The 13,810-nt window shown below is 32.1% G+C and overlaps 1 long non-coding RNA gene across 2 annotated transcripts; it reads left to right on the forward strand.

Moving 5' to 3' along the window:
• Nucleotides 1–7,912: 7,912 nt before the first annotated feature.
• Nucleotides 7,913–10,673, forward strand: LOC107954636 (uncharacterized). Of its 2 annotated transcripts, none has more exons than XR_001699630.2 (5): nucleotides 7,913–8,768; nucleotides 8,882–8,932; nucleotides 9,025–9,393; nucleotides 9,503–9,614; nucleotides 10,207–10,673. It is a non-coding gene; the product is annotated as an uncharacterized lncRNA (long non-coding RNA). The 2 variants fall into 2 exon arrangements; XR_001699631.2 differs by having other exon boundaries at nucleotides 8,060–8,768; nucleotides 10,011–10,673.
• The last annotated feature ends 3,137 nt before the right edge of the window (nucleotides 10,674–13,810 follow it).

Below are 13,810 nucleotides of genomic sequence, written 5' to 3' on the forward strand. Positions count from 1 at the left end.
GACCCAGACGTTTTCGGGATGCCCCTAATAACCAACGAATAGCAAGTGTTTTTCCTTGTGTGGATCCTATTTCAATGGGAACTTGATGAATCGATCCGCCTATACGTCTTTCTTTTACTGCTATATCGAGAGTTACTCCACATGTAACACCCCCAACTCGTATCCCTCGCCAGAACCATGTTACAGAGCATTACCGGAGTTTACAAATCAAACAGATAGAAATTTTATCATTTCATATAACATAACATTCATGTCAAAAACCTATCAAACTCATACATATTGTCCCTTATTCAAGCCCTCGAGGCCCAAAGTACGCGTTAGAAATAAGTCGGGACTAATTTGGAAACTCAGGAAATTTTTCGGAATACATTAAAAATTTTCAAAGCTACAGGGGTCACACGGCCAAACCACATGTCCGTGTGAACATACTGACTTGCAAACCTTTACAAGCCACAGGAGACACACGGCTGTGTCACTTGACCGTGTGTCACACACGACTGAGACACACGCCCGTGTCTCTGACCTTGTGGATGAAAATAGGCTATTTTATAAGCCATTTTTCTCACCTAATTTGGTGTCAACCTACAATCAATATTATGTATATAAACAAGTCATATTATAGCATCTAAAATCAATACCTAAACATGTAGTATATTCACATAAAATCAATATGCCCTTAGGCATCTTAAATGACCAATACAATTATGTTTAACCATATATACCATGTAACCAAGTAATCAACTAACTTTTACATCTAATCACATCAATACACAACATGTAAATCATTTACTAAAACTTACCATTTGGTACCAGTTGTACCACTTATTTAATAACATAAAATACATATACACTTACTAAAACATAGTACCAAATCACACCAAGTTATAAAACATACCTCATATGCATTTTCAACTACTATTTTGTCTTTCATTATTCCACACATCAACATTATAAGGAAAATTAAGCACATACTAAAATACCAAAACACAAACCAAATATATGACTAATCTCAACAAAATACATATAGACCAACATTTAACCAAAATAACCTATACATGTCATTATAACCAAAATCAAAACATTCAAAAGTACCGAGAGAACCAATGGATAGTGTGATATAACTCTGACAAGCTTCCAACCCAATCAAGCTTCTGATAATCTATGAAATAAAGGATAAACAACTACGTAAGCAATGAATGCTTAGTAAGCTCGTACAAACTTTAAACATAATATTCCAATTCAATAATAAATTTTATATATTAAATATAAAGCTATACCAATGCCTCAAGATTTATCAACTACATAACCACCAGCTCATAAATAAGTAAGTCTATCAACATTATATATATTCATTTCTAATTTAATAGGATTTTATAAACATTATACACCATCATTAACCTTTTCATAAAACTACGAATAACTTCTTTGACTTATTTTCCATTCTATTTATTAAACATAAACTTAAATAACAACATCAATTAACTAATTAATATATTTATTCATAACATAGGTAAGTTTAACCATAACATACATAATTTCTCATATATATAAGTACATTAATCAACTCATCCCTTTTTCATCATATCACATTTTAATTATGAACTTGCCGTTTCATTTGTATAATACTAGACATAAGTATATACATCAATCATAATCTCAAGCTTGACATAAGCCCAATCACCATCATCTATACACAATATAGTACATTTATGTATATAACTCATTTTCATGTTTCAAATCACTATCCCATTTTCAATTCTCATACAATATCATCCAATATCAATCATAGTACCGTTTTCTTTAATTACCCCTATTAAAATGACTCGGTCTCGAACAGATACATGGATCCAACAAAACACATCAGTTTGGCACCTAGTGCCTCATCAGATAATTCGAAATAGTAAATTGACACCCTGTGTCTCATCGGTTAAACCGAAGTAAGTTGGCACTCAGTGCCTCATTGAATAAACCTGAAGTAATAAATTGACACCCAGTGTCTCATCGACTCGAAGTCGAATAAATCCCTGAACTCTTCCAATCCTATGGCATGCATCTATATCCGACTCAGCCCGATACAGTTAATAGGGTTCCAATTCATTTTTCAAATACAACCAATATTCATTTCAATTCAAATAATCAATACATTTAATATATATATTAATTTCAATCCATTCAACCAACTTGAATTCAATTCAATAACAAAGTGTCAAATACTCAAATTACATATGCTAACATCTTTTATTTAATTAACAATGTCCCAATTCACACAATTTCTATATAAATAACTATTCACATATCAAACCACAATTGTTTATACATTGGCATTAGCCATTCAATACTCAATTCATGAGTACATAACTCATGTATCTCATTTAGTCACAACATATCTCATTTTCATTTATGTTCGGGTCAATATTCAATAATTAACAAATCTTTCAAATTCATTTAACAATTTACCTTATCGAGATTTTTCATACGAAGAACGACTTACGGATAAGAGTACATCATCAACAGAAGCTCATAGAACTAGTCCACCAGAACACACCAACAGAAGCTTATAAGAGCTTGACAGAAGCTCATGAGAGTTTATCCATCCAAATCACTCCAAACAGAAAGTAAAACACGAGAGTTCGCAACAGATGTTGAACCTCGGTTTACTTGGGTAATATTCTGATGTCTCCCTCCAATACCACCATACACCAATTTACAAATGTACTCAAATTTCGCGTTCAATCCAAACTAAGTATTAAATTCGATAATATATTTCCAATAATAATTCAATTCCAACAATATAACACACATATATATAATATTCATCACCAAATAACGTTCATTTTAATCAAAATTATACAAAATATAGTTCATACGAACTTACCAGGCTAAATTGCAGAAATACCAAGATTTAGGGGCATTTTGGTAATTTTTCATTCCCTCAATTTTTCACTTGATCTTGATCTAAATTAATAATTTCATTCAATTTATTAATTTAAATAATAAAAAAATTCATTTCATGCAATTTGGTTATTTTTGCCATTTTTAAAAAATTGCCCCTAAAATTTTTATTTTATTCAATTTAGTCCCTGAGCCCAAATCATGCAAATTAACCATTTTTAATGCAAACCTATGCTAGAAGAATATTCATGGCATTCAATACAGCCCAATTTTTCAATAATTTCACAACAAACCCTTGTATTTTTACTATTTCAACAAATTAGTCCCTAATCAAAAAATTAATCAAAATTACTTAATAAAATACTTTTAAATACCACCCAACATCTCAAATTCATAATTTAATAACTAAAATCATATAGATTCATCAATGTCAACATTCAAAATCTTCAATAAAATCAAAAACTAGAGTAAGATTTAGTTAGACTTAATTTTAACAATCTCAAAAATATAAAAATTACAAGAAATGGGTAAGAATTGAACTCACATGAAGCTCTCCCATGTCTGTTTTTGAACCGAAAATTTGGAGAAAAAATAAATAATTTCCTAGAAACTTTCTAATTTCACTTTTATTTTATTTTAATTTCAATTTAATTACAATTTTGCCATTAATGGCTTTATCTTATTATTTTTTCCATGTTATGCGGCCTCATCTTTTCATTTAAGAATAATTGTTATTTAGGTCCTTCATTATTTATTAATCAAGCCATTTAGTCACATTATTATTATAATTAGAAAGTTTTGCATCTTTTTTCAGTTTAGTCCCTTTTAATTAATTAACTGTCGAAACGTTAAAATTTTTCAACGAAACTTTAATACTACCTTAATGACACTCCGTAAATATTTATAAAAATATTTATGGCTCGGTTTATAGAAATGAGGTCCCAATACCTTATTTTCTAAAACCACTTGAACTAGAGTTTTATCACTCGAATCTAATAATTTATTATAAGACATAAATTACTAATTCAAAATTTTTTTAAAATCATATTTGACTCATAAATATTAAATAATAAAATTTACTAGCTTACTCGCCGAATTTGGTGGCCACGAATCACTGTTTCTGACATCACTGAAAATCGAGTTGTTACACTACGTATTGCTTGACGTAAAATAGATAGTGGATTTGTTTCTATTTTTTGTTGAATCGTTTTCAAGGCTCGGTTAACCAACATGTTAACTAATCTATTATGATAAATTGGATCGGATTTTACAGTTTTTTCTTCTACAGTACCTCGACGTGACATGAGCGTAAAGGGGTTCAACAATCCATTTTCTTTTTATAATGGATAAAATCATTTATTTTGACTTTTTGACCCCATATTGTAGGGTGGATCTCGAAAAATATGAAAGATCTTCCTCCAAGCCGTACATACGACTTTCATCGAATATTGTTTTCCGTAGAATTTCATATGTATCTATGAGATCGAGTATGAAATTCTGTTTGCTCACTTTAAATTGAGAATCTGTTTCCTCCCTTCCCTGCTAGGATTGAAAATCCTGTATTTTACATATCCATACGATCGAGTCATTGGGTTTCCGAAATAGTATAAAAAGAAGTGTTTCAAATTATTGCTATTTGACCCAGACTTTTTCTAAAAGAGTCGAGGCATTTCGAAATTGTTTGTTAACACAGACAAAGTCAGGAAAAACCTTTGAAATTATTTCAATATTGGACCTTGGACATATAATAGTTCCAAATCGAATCTATTTAGAAAGAAGATTTGTTGTCTCATGGTAGCCTGCTCCAATCCCCTTACAAAACTTTCATTATTGGGTTAGCCATACACTCCACATGTTTCTAGCAATTCACATGGCATCATCAAATGATACAAAGTCTTAGATAAGAATCTACAACACACTAGAATGCCCTTGTCGGTGATCCTTTACTCCGATAACATTACCAGACGTTCTTAATTTGGTCTTTTAGATATTAAAAACTAATAGCTGAGGTATTCAATCAACCATATGCTACCACGTGTCATGCAATGATACCATTAAGACGCCATCCTTCAAAAAAACCTTAAAACATCTTCAAACAATGAAAAAAAATTTAAAAACTTACAAAAAAAATTATAAAAAATGAAATCATAAACATTATTATAATAATACTTTTTTCACTTTAAATCATGTGAAATATAGAAAAACAAGCTTCATAGATTTCAAACAAAAAAAAATCATAATTTTCAAAATCTTTTACCACTTCAATTAAAGCTTCATTTAATCCTTAAATCAGTTTTTCCTTTTATAAATTTATTCGTTACATAATTTTTTTAATCAATAATTTTTGTGTTATAAGCCTCAATTATAACTGTTCATATAACTACTCTGCTATAACTTGCAAATATCGACTCTTCATTCTAAACTTAAAATTTGATTGAATTTTATTATATATTATGTCCAGCTTTTAAATTGTATTAATTAACTACCATGTGTTTTTATTTATTTTTGTTTTAGGTAAATTACACAAACAGTCCTTAAATTTTATTTTTAATTTTATTTTGATCACTCAACTTTCAAAAGTTACATTATAATTACTAACGCTATAGAATTCTTACGTTTTGATTACTTACTCATTAACTTTGGTTAAGAGGATAATGTGACTTATTAATTTAAAGGGTTAGTAGTTAATTTGACCCTTGAACTATAACTAAAATACCATTTTCGGTATTTTTTAAAATTTCTTAAAAATAATTCTTAAAAAATAGAAAAACTTAAACTAATTAGAAAATCTATAAAAAATAATTTTTTTAAATTCATAAAAATCTTTAAGGGTAAAGTACAAGAATAGTCACCCAACTATTCAATTCGTTCTATTTTGGTCACCCAACTATTAATTTTTTTTGTTTTAGTTACTTAACTTTTTAAAATTAAATATTTAGTTACTCTTCTATTAGTTGCCTCATGAAAGTCCAATGTGGGCTTTTTTTTATTGGCCTAATATTTAAAAAATCAACAAATTTAGCCATCAATATTTATAAGATTTGTCATTTTAGTCCTAATTATAAAAATTATAAAAATATTCAAAAAAATCTTAAATATTTTCTTTTTTAAGATTTTTGTACCCAAAATGTCTTTCTATGGTATCTTCCACTTTGTTTTTTCTTTCATTCAATTGACAAAGTTGGAAATATCAAATGTCATGGCCTTGACTTAAGTTGGAAATATCAAATGCCATGGTCTTGACTTGCAATCTCTCTAATGCTTGAGCTAGATATGATAAAGACATGAGAACACTAGAACCCGGAATTGGTACTATCTCTATAGCAAAGAGTAAGGCAAGTTGGTGTCATCAACCCAACCATTTTTCTGGGTTTATAAATTTGTTAAGTTTGAGCTTCTTTCAGGGTTTTAATTAGGCATTTGAGATGAACAACGTAGCAAAAGAAAAAAGGGACTAAATAAAAAGAGATTGAATCAAAAAATAAATTTAATTTCTAGGTTTTTCACATGTTTGGTTGATGAGAAAATGAGCATGGCCGATGAGAAAAAATAAATATAAATTATAAAAATAGTAAATATAAAAATATTTTAAAGATTTTTTAAAGATTTTTTATAATTTTTAGAATATAATTAAAATGGAATTTTTTTTTCTAAAATTGAGGCTAAATTTATTGAAGTTTTTAGAATTGGGATCAAATTGATAGAATGTGTAAATATTAAAGGGCTAAATTTGTTATTAGGTCAAAATATTTAATTTTGAAAAGTTGAATGACTAAATCGAAAAAATTAATAGTTGAGTGACTAAAATAGAACAAATTGAATAGTTGAGTGACTATTCTTGTACTTTACTAAATCTTTAAATATGTATAAATCTAAAAATATTCTTAAAATTAAAACTAAAAAAAATTTAAACTGACATTTATTGCAAAATTTATTATAACAAAACTTAAAATTTTTAAATTAAATTCCATATGTTTTCCGTCGTTGATGAACGTCTTCAACCTCGTCAACAACTTCATGATGTTTTACCTAGAAATTGCTCTACAAATTTTATTTTGTTTTATTTTTTCTCAAAGCACTAAAAGTCCTGGCAAAATATATCTCAATATAATATTTGGTTTCCACTATTAGAGTGATTATCACTTCTTTAGTTTTCAAGTAACAAAATATGGGCTTACAACACTCATTTCATTCTTGAGAATCATAAAAACTTCAACCATCAATGGTTTATCTCTAGAATTTTTCTAATAATTATGAAAAAAAGAGAGAAAAAATTAAGGAAGAAGAGAGCAAGAGAAGAGCAAAATGTTTTATTATATTATCTGGGTTCTTTGATAAGTTTCAATTTTTGGAAATTTGGGTTTTTTTTTCCTTTTAATTTATAATACAAAGTACCCTTCTTCCTTTCAAAACTAATCATTTCATTTTCTAATTTTGCATTTTTTAATTTATAATAAAAAGTACTCTTCTTCTTCTCTAAACCTACCATTTTTCTCTTAAATTACAAGTCAAGATTTTACTTTTAGCTATAAAAAAACATAATTATTTTTTATTTTAATGATTTAGGAACAGCGAAGCTGTTGTTGATTTGCATGAAAAAAGAGGAAAAAAAGCAAAGAAAGATAATAATGAAGAGAGCTTAAAACAACAAAGCAAAAAACAACAACAAAAAAAAAACGATTAGGATTAAAGTGAATGTGTGGAGTTCAAATATTAAATTTTTTATGAGATTAGATATGAAAAAAATTAACTCCAAATTTCTTGGTTTTCCCTTAACAAATGATTTTCTTTTATGAATGAAAATCTTTTAGATTATATAATTTTTTTTTATTCTTTAATATATGTTTTCTGAAAGTTAGATGATGCATATACAATGTTAAACAAAAGTTAAGAACTTTCAGTAAAATTTTTCCTTTTATTTTTAATAATAATTATTAAATATGACTTTTTAATGGCACATGTGAAATTAAAAAAGAAATCCTCCACCTCTTATATATCCAACAATACCTTTTAATATGGGACTTTGCATTAAAGAATGGGCTTTGGCCAACAGTTTGTACAAAAACACAAAGCCTCCAATAAAAAAGAAACTAGGCCTACTGCAACTAACAGAAACTTTTCTTAACCTAACCCAAAACTTAAATAAACTTTCCTAAAACCCACCAGGCCCCATTTCGGTACAACCAATGCCCAACATTCAACCTGAGAAAAATCTCTTCCTCTCCCAAGATTTTCTCATTGATGATCCCAAGATTTTCTCATTACCATTTCCAGATCTTTCTTTCCCTCCTTTCGCTGCCTAATGACTCTCATTTTCCTTTTGTCAGACACGATTTCCAAATCTCTCTTCTCCTCCCATCGCTGTCTGGTGTCTCGCATCCTCCTCCAACACCATTACCTCCTTTCTTGGTAGTCGATAATCCAGATCGGTACTTCTTAAACTCGTAACTGCTTCTTTTGTAAGTTCATGTGCTACCCCATTCCCAAATCTAAACACTTTCTTGAACTGACATTCTTCAAATACTCTGCTTAATGTTTTTATGTCATGTATATATAAGCATAAAATTATTGATCCTCATTTGCTGTTTGGACCCGTCTGATAATACTGAGAGCATCCTCTTCAATTGCTACCCTTCAGAGCCCCATTTCTACCCCTAGTTGTACTACCTGCAAGCAGGCTATTGCATCCGCCACAAAGGGTGTAGGTATTCGATCGTTGACCGTCATTTTGACACCTAAAATTTCTCCTTTCGCGTTTCTACAAATTATGCCCGTACCTGATTTTTTCCTCTGTTTATCACATGCCCCATCGGAATTTATTTTGGCCATAAGTTGGTCCGGCAGTTTCTAGCGTTCATCATCACATCTCTATCCAGGTACGCTATTATTTACTGTCTTCCATTCGCTTATGTATTTATTAATAAACCGCACTGTTTTTGTCACTGACCTTTGGATTCCTTCGTGTGAAACTTTGTTTCGTCCTATCCAGACCGCCCATATGCTTCCAAAAAGGAGTTGTATTTGCGAGGCTGTCGTTTTGGTGAGTTGCTTCCCAATCCATGTCTAGAGGTTCTCATTTGGTTCTTCGTTAGACGCCTTAAACCCTAACTCTGACCATCTCTTTTACTGCAGGACAATCTCGAATAGCATGTTCCAGAGTGTCTGTGCCATCCCTACACCTGAGGCATAAAGCCGAATTACGGACTCTTCTGTAATGTAGATTATCAAACGTAGGAATATAGTTATTATAGATTCTCCGGTTCGTAATTTTAATTTTGCTAGGCAAATCTGCCTGCCATAGATTGTTGTATTACTCTTTGCTTTGTATCTTTGCTATTGTCTATTTCTGGGTTTGTACTCCCCCTTAGTAGCCTCTTGTATCCGCTTCTGACTCTGTACTCCCCCGTTGGTTCTCCACTCCAAACTCTATTATCTTCTCGCGGATGCTTTGCTAGAGGGATGTTCAGTATTGCATCTGCCTCAACGTTAGTGAACAATCTGGTAATAGTTTCTTCCTTCCATTGTCCTGAGTTTGAGTCAATTAAATCAGCCACTTTATTCACACTATTGTTCCTTACTGACTCCTGTATTCTTTTCTTTTCCAATCCAGGGACCCAAGCATCCTGCCAAATTGAAATGCAATTACCATTACCAACTCCCCAAGTCATCCCATCCTGCAGCACCTTTTTAGTTACCCATATACTTCTCCAAGTATACGAAGGGTAATTTCCTAACTCTGCCCGCATGAAATCGGTGTTTGGATAATATTTTGCCTTCAAGGTCTTTGCTAATAATGAATATGGGAATTCCATTAATCAACAACCCTGTTTTGCAAGAAGGGCCACGTTCTTCGGAAACCCATCCTACCATCCTCCTTTAATCTGCATGACTTATTCCAACTGCACCAATGTATTCTCTTCTTACCCTTCCGTTTTTGCCACCAAAAATCTACTAATTATCTGTTCCATTTCTCTACATAATGAATTTGGTAACAAGAAACACGACATAGCATAGGTTGGAGTTGATTGCAATACACATTTTATAAAGACCTTTTTTCCACCTTGCGATACGGTTTTAACGCACCAATTATTCACACGTTCTGCCATTTTGTCTTTTAGGCCCAGAAAGCTTTTCCTACTTTGTCTTCCTACAACATTTGGCAAACCCAAGTATTTTTCTGGATCCTCCAAACATCTTACTGTCAACACCTGCAAGATCAAGTCTTTTCCCCGCCTCGAGCTGTTAGAACTAAAAAAATAAAGTTGGTTTATCTAAATTAACTTTCTGCCCTGACATGCTTTCATATTTTTCCAGAATACCTTTTGCTTGCCTTCATGATACGAGCCAAGTAGGTGACACTTAATGGGTTATTTTTCCTAGTGGTCTAATCACTTGAAGCAAGGCACGACAATTAAAATCAAAGATGAATGCTTTTGTTCAAGACTTTGTTGCTACAAGTTTAATTCATCATGTTCGTGACGTTGACAAATACGGGAATGCAATTCACTGGGCCAATCTTGGAATAGTGAAAGCCCATAAATTGGTGGATTAATCTTTGATGTATCTTATTATTATTATTATTTTACTTAATTCTCATTGGTTGGGACACATCACTTATGAGTTTTACGTAATTTTATTGGTTAGGTTATTATTTATTTATTTTTTTAGATAATTTTAAAGAGTTTTATTAAGGTTCAATTACTCTTGTATTTTGCCTATAAATAGGCTTGCTTTCTACACATTGAGGGGTGGAATAAAAAGAGAGTTTGTTTTCTTCCAAATTTGTGTGAGGCAAATTTTTGAGAGTAGAGTGATTATTCTCTTTCTATTTAGTTTGGAGTTTGTTACTTTCGAGGGTATTTCGGAGTTACAATTATTCAAATTTTTTTCCCGTTCATCGGTGTTTCTAGAGGTTCTTCTTCTAGGGGTTTCGTAGGGAGCCACTCAATCATTGGCATTTTTGGTTACAAGTTAACCAAGGGTTCTATAGGGCAAATCTATCCTTTATTATTATTATTATTTAACTAATTTTATTTATTCTCGTTTTATTTCTAATTTGTGTTTCTCTTGTGTCTAGATCTGGGATTTCGCATCAGTTGGTATCAATTTCAGGCCATTCGGTGTTATTTTTGAAGCTAAAATCATATCCAAAACGAGTCAAAATACTAAAAACACTTCTCATCGATTTTGTCGATTCTTTTTTTTCTCCTCTTATTCTTTAAAAAAAGCAAAAATCGCAAAAAAAAAAAAAGAAAAAGCAAAAAGCGCAAAAAAAATCGCAAAAAAAAAGTTGCCTACCTTTCATACGTAGGTTTCTTCTTTTCTTATTATTGTTATTATTTTTATTTTATTTTTCCCAAAATTGAATTTTTTTTCCTTTTTCTTTTCTTAACTCAAGTATAATTAAAGCTTCAATTTTTGAAAATCTTAAGACACCAAACGTTTCCGATTTTTGTTTTTTTTTTAAAAATTGGGTAGAGTTTTCTTAAACGTTCTTCTTATTAAAGCTTTTCTTTGACTCTAGAGTTAAGGATCGTTGCAGGTCTACGCTTTTTGTTTCTCTTACGTTTTCTAACACTTTGTTTCTTCTTGTGTTAGCAGATATTAAGGGCACGCACAATTCCTTCATCCGTGTAGCCTCCATTACAAATTGCCTTGTCAAGTTTATTGGCCTCTTAGAGCAATTAGGGTCTTCATTGTTTCTTTGAAGTTTGCACATCCGTTATTTGATCTTGATTAGTAACCTTCTCCAAACATATTTACAAGTTTTGAATCATTCAGAGAGTTATTCTTTTGAGAGCTAACGAGTGAGGTTATTATTTGATCTTTCTTATTTCTGTTTGTTTGATCTTTCACAGATACCATGCCGCTCACTAGATCCCAAACTAGTAAAAATGAAGAGGATGAGCAAAAAAGAGAGAACGATCCTTTGGTCGAGTTGTTACAAAAAGAGATGAAAAAGTTGCAAACTCAATTCGAACATCGCATGACCCAGATGTTACAAGAGCAAAGGGAGTATCTTGATACAAAACTTACAACTCAAGAGAGATACATTACCGATAATTACAAGAAGTTGAACGAAGCCTTTATAAGCCGATCAAATTCGCGAGATCGAACTTTTAAACGAAGGGAGGACCATGTTTTTGATGATGACTTTGAGTCCGAGTATGCACCTAGAGAAATGTTGGAACGAAACAATGACACCCCAAACCGAAATTTCCTTCTTTCTCAGGGAAGAATGATCCTGATGCTTACCTTGATTGGGATGAAAAGATGGAATCAGTCTTTGCTTGTTACTATTACTCTGATGAGAAAAGGTAACATACGCTGTCGCTGAGTTCATTGATTATGCACTAATATAGTGGAATCAATTATGTAAAAGCAGGATTCTTTATAGAGAGCAACCTGTTACTACTTGGGTTGAAATGAAGCGCATCTTGCGAAAACGGTTTGTTCCACCATACTATTATCGAGAACTCCATCAAAGACTCCAACTTCTTGTTCAAGGAGATAGATCTGTGGATGACTACTACAAAGAGATGGAGACTATTCAGATTAGAGTCAATCTTGTTGAAGAGGCTGAAGTGACTATGGCTAGATTCCTTGCCGGCCTAAAGCCTGAGATTGCAAATCGAGTTGAGTTACAACACTACATAGATGTTGAAGAGATGCTTCAAGCCGCACTTACCATTGAAAAGCAATTACGAAAGAAAGGGACATCGAGGGGCGCTAGTTCAGTTTCTAATCCTGCTTAGAGAGGAAATTGGCAAAAACAAGATGATAGATTGTGGAATGGGAAAGATGCATGGTTCAAGCCAAATGAGCCTGGAACTTACTCCAAAGATAGAGGTATGCCTAATTCATTTAAAGGTTCTACTTCTACTAATCGAGCTCTATCTTCTTCTTCTACTTCTCCTAGTGTCATTAAGCAGCCAAAAGATATTACCTGCTTCAAATGCCAAGGAAGGGGTCACTATGCTCGAGAATGCCCTAATAAAAAGTCATTGGTGATTCGAGAAGATGTCGAGGTTGATTTTGAGTCTGATAACGAAGATGAGATGCCTCTTTTGGAAGATGCTGATGATGTGCATACTCATGATGAGTATGAAGAATACTTGGAATATGGTGAGAAAGCACTTGTTGCTCGAAGGGCTTTAAATGTCCAGTTTAAAGAGGAAGAGCGCGAACAAAGAGATAACATTTTCCACACGAGATGTTTGATTGGTGGACAACCTAGTTCATTGATCATCGATAGTGGAAGTTGCACCAATATGGTGAGTTCTTCCCTTGTTGAGAAACTTGGCCTACCTTGTGTGAAGCATCCAAGGCCATACCGCTTGTAATGGCTGAATGATAGTAGGGAGGTAAAAGTATCTAAACAATGCTTAGTTTCATTTTCCATTGATAGATACTCTGATAAAGTTTTGTGTGATGTTATTCCAATGCAAGCTGGGCACATATTACTTGGACGGCCATGGCAGTTTGATCGACGAGTAAATCATAATGGTTTCCTTAACCAATATACCTTTGTGTTCCTTGGAAAGAAGTTTACTTTGGCTCCACTTCCTCCTCAAGAAGTCTACAATGATCAACTCAAACTTGCCAGTGAGATGGGTAAGGGAAGTGAGGTAAAATCATTGAAAAAGGCTGAGAGTAAAGAGGCCCTTAGTGTTAAAAGCCAACTTAAAGGCCCAACATTGGTGAGTGATTGCACACACAAGTCACGAGATGAGAGAGAGAGTTTATTCGCTAGGTTTCGAGATATCAAATTTGCTCTTTGTACAAAACAAACATTTGTAATTATTAGGTTTAGGGAAAACTTTGTTTTGACTAACCCTAATACACATTTTCCTAGTTGTTTTGTTGATCTTTTGCAGGATTTTGAGGATGTATTTCCTTCTGAAATGCCTAAGGGATT

Source organism: Gossypium hirsutum, chromosome D07 (assembly GCF_007990345.1).
Source record: "Gossypium hirsutum isolate 1008001.06 chromosome D07, Gossypium_hirsutum_v2.1, whole genome shotgun sequence".
Classification (NCBI taxonomy): domain Eukaryota; kingdom Viridiplantae; phylum Streptophyta; class Magnoliopsida; order Malvales; family Malvaceae; genus Gossypium; species Gossypium hirsutum.